General features: G+C 52.3%; 1 long non-coding RNA gene across 1 annotated transcript; it reads left to right on the top strand.

Annotated features, from left to right (window-relative positions):
- Positions 1-834: 834 nt before the first annotated feature.
- Positions 835-8,318, top strand: LOC139830475 (uncharacterized). Its single transcript, XR_011742481.1, has 2 exons — positions 835-1,056; positions 8,010-8,318. It is a non-coding gene; the product is annotated as an uncharacterized lncRNA (long non-coding RNA).
- Positions 8,319-12,400: the final 4,082 nt, after the last annotated feature.

Here is a 12,400-nt window from a genome sequence, read left to right on the forward strand (position 1 = left end):
GCCCCACCTCTACTTCCGCAGCCGAGCAGAAGCCTCCACGGCACCGTCGCGGGACCTCAGCTTGACTTTTTCGCCAACAGCGACGGCTGTGTAGAAGCGGGGTGGCTGTAAATCGGAGGACAATCGGATGCTCAAGTTTAAATTTGGAATACTCTAGTCAATATCTTAGGTGTGCGTATATACGGTGTCGCAGCTTGTTTAATTTCCATCTTATCCAGCTATTTACACTCTGATACCGGTTTGTGTGAGCCGGTGGCATTGTATCGCTGGTTCTTATCATTGCACTAGGTTTTCCTTATCATAATCCCGTTTTGCCAATACATTATTTTCAATTCGGTTTTGCAGTGTTCTCAACGTTTCTCAGTTAGACTTCTGCACTATCAGATTTGCATTATGATCCACAAATTGTAATTGAAGGTTGCAATTAGAAAAAAATCTTCCAGATTTTAGATTCACTTCATGATTTATGCTAATGGTGAGTTGCAACATAGGTTGGAACTTAGTTTTGATCATTCGACTGATAGCTATAGCTAAGTTAGTTCTTAGTCGACTGAAAATTAGCCACACAATTTTTTTATTTCACCAATCATTTGACCTTCTTTGTCCAATTTTAAGGCTAACTTGTAATAACTGCTATTATACATGTTTTGGACGTTTTATATTCTTTTGGTCCGAAAATACCTTGCTCAAATTTTTCTAGATATGAATGTATCTACACATTTATAATATGTCTACACAAACTTCAGCAGCTTATTTTGGGACAGAAGAAATATTATTAAAAGTGATTTTTTTTTTTTTTTTTCATGTCTCTTTTGAAAAGAAGGGGATCGGAGATTCTCAACAGATACCAGGAAGCGGAGGATGTCTGAAGAGCGGGCGGAAGCGGGCGACGCGCGCGGCGGCGCGTCTCGGGCAAGCGGCGTTGGCGTTGCGGGCTTCGGCGGCCCGCGCGGCGGCGCGGCTCGGGAGGGCGACGTCGACGCTCCCTCCGGCGGGTGGAGCCGGCACATGCGGCGCCGTGCGTGGCGGCTCCCTCCGGCGCTGCGCTTCCACAAGGTAAGTTTTGGGTTCTCGCAGGTGAGTCTGATGGGGAGGAGGAGGCGGTCTCTGCCTCTGACGTCTCGGAGGGAGAGGCGGAGGACTCTGATCTTGAAGCCCTCCGGCGCCGGCGGCCGGCCACCAGCACCCTGGGCGGCTTCATTCGACGGGCTCAGGAGCTTGGGGGCTCCTCGCAGTCCGTGCGCCGCCGTTCGTCCTTCGCCCCGGGTGGCAGGGGCTCGAGGTTCTGCAGCTCTGCTCCGACGGCGCCGCCGCGGCTACGACGCCCACGGGATTCGGCTCGGCCGCGCTCGCCGTCCTCTGCATCTGCGGGGCTGGGTCGCCCTTCTTCTGCGTTGGATGCGCCGGTGGAGTGGCCTGACCTGATCCCGGGTGGCGCCCCGCGGTGTGCGACGGTGGTCGGCTGCTCCCGCTGGGGCCCTTCGCCGGCGGTCAACGAGGCTCGCCGCGTTCTGGATCTGGGAGATCCAGTGCGTTTGAATCCGCCGGGCGGGGAGGACGATGTTGCGGGCCGCATCTGGGCCAACCAGGCCACTGAGGCTGTTGTCTCCACGCCCACGGGCCAGGAAGGCGGCACCATCCTGGACTTGGGCCCTGAGCCTGTCTGGCCCATCTTGGCTCTGCCCCGGCCTGGCCCAGCCCAGCTGCGCCGTTTCACCTGGCTCTGGATGCCTAAGGGTGGCACCGATCCCTCTCTAGGGTTTCCTGCTAGATCCAAAGAAGTGAGACAAAGGCTCTCCGACCCCTTTGCGCCGCGACACCGCCTCCTCCGTCCGATTCCCGCCTCCCCGCCGCTCTCTCGCTCCTTTGCGGCGGCGCTCATGGCGGGCGGCTTCGATGACGGGCGGAAACGGCGCTACGACGACAGGAGGGAGGGTGAGGGGGGCAACGGGGGCGGCGGCCGCCGCCACGACGGCGGGCGGCAGGTGGCGCGTCAAGACGGTGGTGCTCGACAAGACGGTGGTGGCGGCGGTCGCTACGACGGCGGCGGGCGCCAGGAGGGTGCTCGACAAGACGGTGGTGGCGGCGGTCGCTACGACGGCGGCGTGCGCCGAGGGCGGCGGCGGCCGCTACGAGGGGGCTCCGGTTCCTCGAGGGCGGTGGCCGCTCCGACGCCGGCGGCGGCTTCCAAGACGACTTCCGCGACCCGGAGCGCGGCCGCGGTTTCGACTACGGTCCTCCGCCTCCCTGGTGGGAGGAGCAACGTCGGCGCGAGGAGGCGTTGGCGAACCGTCGCGCGGATGGTGCCCCGGCGCGGGGTGGCGCAGATCGCTCCGGCGCTGCTGGTCAGGGAGACCGCGCGGCGCAGGGTCAACGTGCGCAGCCCAAGAACAAGAACAAGAAGGCCCCCGGGGAGGGTGGCCAGCAGCAGTCAAAGGGCAAGGCGAAGCAAAACCCACCTCGGACAGGGGCGCCGACGGCGGGTGAATGCTTCAAGTGCGGCAGGGAGGGTCACTTTCAGTCTGATTGCACCTTCGACCCCTGTGCGTCATCTGCAGCGGTGAGGGCCACTCCTCGGCGAGCTGCCCGTCGCGTGGGAAGGGTCTCATGCTCCAAACTATGGGCCACGCTATCAATGGTGGTGGCTTCTACAACATCGACGTCGAGCCGATGCGTGGGGGGCTAGGCAATGGGAACGTCTACGCCGCCATCATCAAGTTCTGCTCGACGCCGTTGTCTGAGACCCAGCTCTCTGATGAGCTGAAGCATCTGGTTGATGAGCTTTGGGACTGGCAAGTGCAGCGCCTCTCGGACTCTGAGTTCTTCGTCGTCTTCCCCACTCGCCAGACCTTGAAGCTGAGCACCGGGAGCGGGAAGCTCCACCTCCCTCTCAGCAAGACGGATACTGAGATCCGCGAGGCCTTCCTGGCCCCCAAGCCGAGTCTGGTCCTCCCCTCGGTCTGGGTGCGCCTGTCGGGGGTCCCGGAGGACCTCATGACCAGGGACCGCCTCATGGCGGCTTTCACCATGATTGGGAGGCCGTTCGACGTCGACGAGCTCTCTATCCAGAAGCGCGACCGAGAGCCGATTCGCATGCGTTTCAACTGTCGCTATCCTGACCGAATCAAGGGCTCGGTCCAGGTCTTCGTCAATGGAGAGGGCTTCATTGTCGGAGTCCAAGCGGAGGCTCCGCCTCGTGGGTCTTCCGGTGCGGGGTCAGGGGGCCCTCCACCGCCACCAAGCAACAATCTTGACGACGAGGACTCCGATGATATCCCATCCGATAGCGAATGGAACAAGCACAGTCGCAGTCAAGACAAGAACAAAGATGCGGCGACTGACAAGGGAGGGGCAGCTGGCCCCTCTAGCTCCAACCCGCCGGTGTCGACGCATGGCATGCAGGGGCTGCCGTCCCTCGCTCTCACTGCTGCCCCACTTGATGAGTATGGCTCCAACATCGGCGCGGCTGCGGAGTTCCTCCCCTCCCTCGCCATCACGGAACCGGCAAGGCACAAAATGGTGGTGCATCTCGTGGCGCCGGCTCCTGCGGCGGAGGGGTCCCGCCTCCTTGCCGACGACTCCCTCGACTCGGCTGATCTTGACTCTCAGATCACCGACCCGGCGCCTTCTTGGGTGGAGGACAGCCAGCTGGCGGAGGGCCCGCCGGCCAAGCTGGCCAAGCTCTCGCTCCCCGCGAGCCCTGGTCTCATGGATGCTGTTGAGGTGGTGGACGCCTCTGAGGGCGAGGGAGGAGAGGTGCAGCGGCGCCCCGAGGCTGAAGGACATGGCGACCTCCTCAAGGATCTGTCCGAGGTGACCCCCGTGGCGCAGGCACGCCGCTCCAAGGCCGTCTACTCCAAGCGGGCGTCTACGTCTGTGAGGAAGAGCTCGAGGTCTCAGGGAGCGGCGGCTGGCACCTCTGCGCTCCTCCGCGCCCAGCGGCGCACGGCTGAGAAGAACCTGGAGGGCAAGGCCGACAACATCATCACCAAGGACAAAGGTAACGACTTCGTCATCCTGGACCTCCTCTCTGACGCGCATTTATCTTCGGTCGTTCGCGATAGCTGTATGGTGTTCTCTCCTAGGGTGGGCAACTCGGGCGAGGCCCTCTCCGTTGTTAGGGCAAAGGAGAGGGTCCAAGCCGCTCTCGCTGAGACTGCGCGGCGTCTGGAGCGGGCGGCTGCGGCGGCCAAGTCCTCGGCGGATGCTCCTAGGGAGGAGCAGGCGGGGGGTGAGGTGGTAGCTGAACCTCCTGCTTCTGCCGCGGGGGCAGTGAATGCTCCACCGCTCCTGGCCGGGGCAGGGGCCCCGGAGCCAGCTCCCACGTCTCTGGCTACCATCGCGGGGGCTTCGGAAGGGTCCGGTCCCTTGCGTTCACGTCCACGGCGGAAGTGTGCTAAGGCTCCTGTGCTTGCTGTCTCCAAGAGACAGTACAAGAAGCGTGCCCCTAAATGAGGGCCTTAATCTATAACCTGCGAGGCTTTGGGGGACAAGGGCGTCGTACCCAGCTTCGAGATTATGTGCAACGTGACAGGGTTGACATTCTTGGCCTACAGGAGACGGTTAGACAGGACTTCACGGACTCGGAGCTGCGGAGTCTCGAGTGCGGCGGCCAGTTCTGCTGGAACTGGTTGCCGGCCACAGGACAATCCGGGGGGATGCTCCTGGGGTTCCGCGATGCCTGCTTTGAGGTTGGGACCTGGCGAAAAGGGAGGTTCTTCATCAGCGCCGACCTTTTCCATCGTAGCCGTAGGGTCAAATGGACCTGCATTTTGGTCTATGGCCCGGCTGATCACTCCAGGACTAGGGAGTTCCTGGAGGAGCTGTCTGCTGAGGTGGTTAATTGCAGGTTTCCCCTCATTGTGGGGGGCGACTTCAATCTCATTCGCGGACCTAGGGATAAGAGCAATGCTAATGTCAACTGGCCTCGGGTGCGCCTGTTCAACGACACTATTGCCTCCCTCTCCCTCCGTGAGCTCAATCGAACCGGGGCTAGGTTCACTTGGACCAACAAACAGCTTTCCCCTATTCGCTCGGTCCTTGGTAGGGTTTTCGTCTCTCCGTCGTGGGAGACGCTCTTCCCTCTGTGCTCTCTGTCGGCGGTCACCCGGGTGGGCTCCGACCACTGTCCCCTTCTCTTGGATGACGGCGAACAGGGGATTCGCCGGCCCGCGAGGTTTTTCTTCCAATCTTGGTGGCTTAGGGTAGCCGGTTTTGAGCAAATGGTCAAGGATAAGCTGACCTTTTGCATCCGAGAGTTGGGTCCCCACCGATGCAGCATTGATCTCTGGCAATGCATCGCGAGATGCCTTCGCCAACATCTGCGGGGCTGGGGGGCCAATCTTGGCAAACTTCGGAGGGAGGCTCGGGACAACCTCCTCTCCCAGGTTAAGGAGCTTGACGAGCTCGCTGACTCGTCTGGTCTCGACGAGGAGGGTTGGGCCCTCCGCTATTTCCTGGAGGAACAGATCGTCCAGCTGGATGGCGCGGAAGAAGATTACTGGCGCCAACGCAGCAGGCTGCAATGGACCCTTAAAGGGGACTCCTGCACTGCATTCTTCCATGCCTACGCCAATGGGAGGCGTAGGAAATGTCTTATCCCTCGTCTGCTGACGGAATCTGGGGAGATTTCCGACCAGCAAGAGATGATGGGACATGTTTACCAGTTCTACCAGGGCTTGATGGGTGCTGAGGGGGAGGAGAGGGTCTTCTCCCTTGCCCAGGACCTTTGGCCGGCTGCCAAAAGAATCTCCGACGAGGAGAATAGGGGTCTGGAGCTCACCTTTACCCCTGAAGAGCTGGATGAGGTTCTGGAGGGCATGAAGCCCGACTCGGCCCCTGGCCCAGACGGGCTACCGGTCTTCTTCTTCAAGAAGTTCTGGGATATCCTTAAATCCCCCATTCTCCAGATCCTCAATGACTTCGCCCTAGGGAGGGTCGACATTGCGCGGCTTAATTTTGGAGTCATATCCCTCATACCGAAAATCCAAGGAGCTGACACTATCAAGCAGTTTAGGCCTATTGCTCTCATAAACGTTATCTTTAAATTCGTTGCCAAGGCTTACGCTACCCGTCTCGCTCCTCTTGCGCACAAGACCATAGACCGTAGTCAATCGGCCTTCATCAGGGGCAGAGGCCTGCACGAGGGTGTGCTCGCCCTGCATGAGATCGCCCACGAGCTGAGAGTCAAGAAGCTCAAGGGCCTTCTCCTCAAACTGGACTTTGAGAAAGCCTTCGATCGGGTAAGTTGGGACTTCCTGAGAGAAGTGCTATTGAGAAAGGGCTTCTCTCCCATGATTGTCCATCGCCTGATGCAGCTGGTCTCGGGTGGCCAGACTGCAGTTAACGTTAATGGTGTCATCGGGGAGAACTTCAGGAACGCTCGTGGGGTGCGTCAGGGCGACCCGCTATCACCGATCCTGTTCGACTTCATGGTGGACTCGCTGGCGGCTATCATTGCCAGGGCCTCCGAGGCGGGGCACCTCGAGGGTGTGGTGTCCCACCTCATCCCGGGCGGGGTCACGCACCTCCAATACGCAGACGACACCCTGATTCTGCTGGAACCCTCCGAGGTGGGGCTCGCCAATCTTAAGTTCCTGCTTCTCTGTTTTGAGAACATGTCGGGACTTAAGATCAACTTCGCGAAGAGCGAAGTGATTGTGACAGGGGTCACGGACTGGGAGCGTCAGAGGGTGGCTGACTCCCTTAACTGCAAGCTCGGGAGCTTGCCGTTCCACTACCTTGGCCTACCGGTTAGTGACCGCCGCCTCTCAGTCGCGGACTGGCACTTCCTCACTGAGAAGGTTGGCCATCGGGTTGAGCCTTGGCAGGGCCTTTTCCTCGCGTCGGCTGGAAGGCTTGAGCTTACCAACTCCTGCCTCTCCAGCCTCCCGTTGTTTGCCATGGGTCTCTATCTGCTGCATGACACGACTCACGCAGCCATGGACAAGCACAGGTCCCGCTTCTTTTGGGAAGGAGTGGGGGCCAAACGCAAGTATCATATGGTGGATTGGGCGACGGTGTGCAAACCCCGGGCGTTTGGAGGGTTGGGTATCCTCAACACCAAGTCTATGAATATCGCCTTGATGGTTAAGTGGATCTGGAAGATCTATCAGAACGCACAAGGCCTGTGGGCAGACCTTCTTAGGGCCAAGTACCTGGGGGACCATGATCTATTTTCCCCGGCGGTTCCCACCAAAGGATCCCAATTCTGGAACTCCATTCAAAAGATCAAATGGTACTTTAAATTGGGTGCTAAGCACCAGGTTCACAATGGGCGTCGAACCTATTTCTGGCTGGACTGGTGGACGGGTAATGGGCCCCTTCGCTTCACTTTTCCGCGGTTGTTCGCTTGCTGCGACAATCACTTTGCCACTGTCCAGGGGGTCAGGACCAACGAGGGTTGGCGGATTAGGTTCCGTCGCACCTTCAGCTTAGCCGAGCGTGCCGAATGGGACAATCTCTGCAGGATCTTCGACCTCTCGCCTGCTTCTGATGGCGAGGACGTAGTCCGCTGGGCGCTGGAACCTTCTGGGGAGTACTCGACCAACTCCTTGTACTCCAAGTTGTCCCGAGGGGGGACGATTACCCACTTTAAAGAGATTTGGCGCACGAGGGTCCCGCCGAAGATCAGGGTGTTCTTATGGCAACTAATCCGTGGTAGGCTTCCCTCCGGAGACCAATTGCTCAAACGGAACGGACCATCGGATGGGCGATGCGCCCTTTGTGGGGATTGGGAAACTTGCGATCATATCTTCTTCACTTGTCACATCGCGAGATTTATGTGGGCAGGGATTAGGGATCTCCTTGCCTGCTCTTGGGACCCAGCAGGGGCTGCGGACTTTGTAGCCATTGCCAACGGCTTGACGGGTAGACTTCGTAGGTTAGCTTGGTACACCTTCGCTGCCCAGAGTTGGGCGCTTTGGAACATCCGCAACAAGCTTGCTATTGAAGGCTCCCTGATTTCCAGCCCGGCTGATGCTATCTTCAAAATGTCTATCTACATGCAGAGCTGGAGGGTACTGGTCAGACGGAAGGACCGCCCGCTGCTGGACGCGGCACTGGACGAGGTTAGGAGGCTACACGCGAGGATCAGGGACGGAGGACGCTGATGACTTCGACATCCGGGGTGGATTGACGTTTACTTCCTCCGCGCCGCTACTCGCCACTCTTTAGCTGTTTCCTTTCATATGTGTTTCAGACTTGGGTTCCTGTATGGCAACACTTGTATTTGGAGGTCTCCGTTTGTGGCGTGTGTTGTATCGAACTACCGCTTTATTAATTTAAAGCTGGGCCTTTGGCCTTATGTTTAAAAAGAAGGGGATCGGAAAATACATTAGTGCATCTGGGTATAACCAGCGCATCCTATATATGCAAAAAACAGTAATTCAAAAAGGTGCAAAAATGTTCCGAATCTATTGTCGAATAAAAAATGAGCATGTATTGTACTTGTATAAGAAGATTCACTTCGAAGGACTTTCCTTCTTTCACTTGTCAAAGAAACAGACTTGAAATGCATGCCATGTATACAAGTTCTATTCACCCTATATTCGTTATAATTTTTTTTAATACTAAGGTCAACATAAATCTTTTCTTTGCCAAATATTTTTGTACGAGGACAATACTTTATCGTCTTTGATTTCCCAAAAAACTATCATATTTTTTCAAATTTATTTAAAGTTACTAATTTATTTTTTGCGCATGTAGGGTGCGTTTGCACCCGAGAGCCAAAAATCCCCTTTGCAGAGGCTCGGCCGTTTCATCGATGCATATAGCCATTTTCTTGCCTATCAATACATTGTTGGCGACAAGATTGCTCTCTGTTTGTACTTCAATCTGAGCTTGAACAGAGTTGTTGTCTAGTGGATCGTTCTTTAATTAAGCTAGATCACTTGAACTATATCTTAAAAGGCATTAAGTATTAATGTATTCTTGTGTTTGACACCCCAACGTTTACCTTTTTGTAGTTTCTTGATAATGCGAGTCCAATGGTGAAGATTAAACTCAGCATAAAGTCGCTATCCACCTTGGTGAGTAACCGATTCTTGCTATCCTCCTAGTTCATGTTCTTGCTCTCTAGTAAGACACTGGGAATATTTATTTTTTCACTTTATATTAAGGAATATTGGGTGAAGAATGGTGTGATCTTGATCAGCTTGAACTTTAGATGCAGAGCACTCCATAGGGGTATGTAGGCTAGGAGTTACGAGATTTTTAATATATTTTTATATTTTTTTTATGGATGTGTTTTGGTATCTGATCATTTAGTTTATTTTTCAAGGCTCCCAGGGATTTATGTATATCTTGGTGTTTAGTTTGCTTGTATTTATATTTATTTATTGTATAATGAATTCTTGTGTGGATGATGGATTTGCATGTAGCTGACATTTTTTGAGAATGTTGTAGTAGTTGATATTTTGTTTCTCCTTTTCTATATTTAATGTTTTCCTTTGTTGCTAGATCCATCATTGCAGATTTGTATGTCTGTTTTTGGAAATCCATTTTGGCTCATAGGTGTATATAAACCTATTGCCAAAACACATATTTTATAATATCCTAAAATCCTGAAAAACAATTCGGGGTGTACTTCCACACGTCTATGCCTGCACACAAAGTGTTGCGATTTTTTTTTGTTGATTATGCAAAAAAAGACACTTTTTGGTGCTCCAAAAATAATAATTTCACGAGACATTTATTTGTCGTGTTTACATAGGTCACATAAAATGTTCTTTTTGGCAAAACTTTTGTGAGCTAACATAGGATGCCCGGATGCACATTGAGGAACTTTATTCAATTTGTTTCAATATTTTAAAATGGATCTGAAATTTATTTTTCCTCATAGGTATCTTCTATCTCTAAATAGCTAGCCCCCACTACATGAATTTCCTGCCCTCTCATGAGGCCACATCACCCTTATTATCCCACCGCTTTGCCCAGCCTCTCCTCAAGCCATTCCCTGTAGTCATTCCCCACGCCTGAAAAGAAACTGCAATTATTTAAGGGTCCATTACTCAATTAATTTATGTAGTCAAACAGTCCCCCACCCCCAACCTTCAGTTATCGTCTCGGGCTCTCCATGCCACCGTCTCATCTCCCGTGAGAGGCTCTTCCTATAAACTGAATGCCCAAACAATCCTCGCTTCAATTCACCACCCATGGCGTCTCCCTTGGAAGACGTGGCCATGTCGACCCAGCCATCGTCTCGGAAAACCAGCAACGGGCCAGCAGCCCGTAGCGTCCACGCCCGCCCTGGTGGCTGCCGGCGGACATGAGCACCAGGTGCGTGTCCCTGTGCTTCCAAGTTCCACCTCCCTCGCCTCTCAAAGAAGTAGCAGCAAGTGCATGGATGAGCCTGCCATTATCGTCGACGCGTCTGTGTGCAAGTCGTATCCTTCCTGGCATCGGTTTCCCTCGCCAATTGGTGGCCATCGTCTCCTGAGGGTCCGACGGAGACGTTGCATGGAGCAGATCGTCTTCATCAGGACGGGACGACGGCGCCGGTCGGTGGTCGTTGTCGTCGTCCGCGCAACGCATCGCCTAACTTTCTCCTGCCCTGCACATCTCTTTTGCTCGATGTTCCCATGGCAGGAGTTGCACCCCTGTACAGATGAGTTCACATTTTCCTATTTTCATCAAAAACTTGGAATCAAATCGATTTCCGTGGTTCATTATTCTTTGGTTATCCTCAGATGTGCTAATTGTAAATATTTGTCCACTCTGATTCAATAGTTTATTTGCTTGATCCAAATCTATGACCCCTAACCCAGTCTTTTACTTTTTTTGCCAGCAGATCTTGGCCCGCTCTGGATGTCCTGTTGGCCAAACCCAACCCTCGGTGAGCTGATTCATTTTCTCCCTGCTTCCTTAGCGTCGCCATTGTCTGCAACTGTGGATCAACCTGATCTTTTGTGGTATCCTCGATAATAAGATCTGAGGCAGAATTGAGTTCTTTTGTCGAGGTTGTGTTCACATGTTCGCAGGGAATTTGGATTAGATCTGAACACAATTTCTATTGTATCATTCATTTATGTTATTACATGGTGGTATTAGTTTTTATTGGTTTTTGCAGGCTCATATATGCACACGGACCATCAATGCAGAAGAGAAATCTATTTCATATGATATCTTTCAGCTATTCATACCTTCTACATTAGTCACTTTCTGTACTCATTTTCAGGGGCAAAACTCTTATCAATTGCCCAGGGGTTTGTACAACTATTGATCAGATCATCATCTCCATCTTGGATGAGCTTCAATTGCTGGTTAGTTACTAATTCATCGTGTGTTTGCTGTTTTAGAACATTTCTTTATATTACTCGATTGTTTATGTTCATTACGATTCACTTTCTGCATATATGTCGGAATCTATGCACACGGGAGGATTTACAAAAGGAACTACAAGTTTGTCTGATGGGTGAAAGTGAGTGTAAATAAGAACTCGTGATTTGCATACAATTTGTGACAAATCAAATATAGTGCTCTAAATCAATACAGGTTGTATTATTCCAAGTGTTATTTCCATATTCAAGATGTACAATATTTATTTTACCTTTCAGGTTATGCTATGATATTTTTGTATAATATTTCAATATTTTCAGTGTTCAATAGTTTGTTTCTAATGGTCGCTGCAACGCGCGGGGTATCATCTAGTATCTATGAGTGAAAACGCCGTGTCTGTCTGTTTTGACCTATCTAGCTGGCTCGCTGAGGAAACTTTCCTTGATGTTATGTTGACCTAGTATGTGATTTTTACATATTCAACAAGTTAGATATTGACTAATTACCGATAGGTTCGTGTAGATGGTCAATGTATTCTACCATTATTTCTTGCATTCTAGGTTACCTTTTTTTACGTTTGAAATATAGTACGTGGAGTTACAATATACTATATGACATAGTATTATTTTTCTGTCCCAGGAGTGTAAGTTTAGGCCAATGATAAAGGTGAACTTACCTATCACGCAGTTGCATTACTTGGGGTGAATGTCTGTAATCAAGTTTGTTTCCTGTAATAGATTCGAGGAAAGGTGAAATCAGGCAGACTCGATTTTCCTAATGTTTTTTGCATGCAAGTCTTTATGTAGAACAAATTACAATCCACTATTATTGTTTTAGTAAGTTTTTAAACATGTACATAAGGGAAATCAGCTCTGTAATTTAGGTATTAAAATCATGTAGATTGAGTGTAATCTATATTTTGAAATCATTTAAATGTGTCTTTATTAGTGAGTGTCCTCTTCACCTATAGGGCAGGTCCGTTGTGGGTGCAACGAGTGCAGATCGGGTGTGAGTACAACGAGTGCAGTATGGTGCAAAATTTGAGTGATGCTGAATTATAAATCAGTCTCCCTAAAAAGATAGTCCCCAAACCTACCAAAAACTTCAAAAGTAGGGCTTCATG

Source organism: Lolium perenne, chromosome 4, assembly GCF_019359855.2.
Source record: "Lolium perenne isolate Kyuss_39 chromosome 4, Kyuss_2.0, whole genome shotgun sequence".
Lineage (NCBI taxonomy): Eukaryota > Viridiplantae > Streptophyta > Magnoliopsida > Poales > Poaceae > Lolium > Lolium perenne.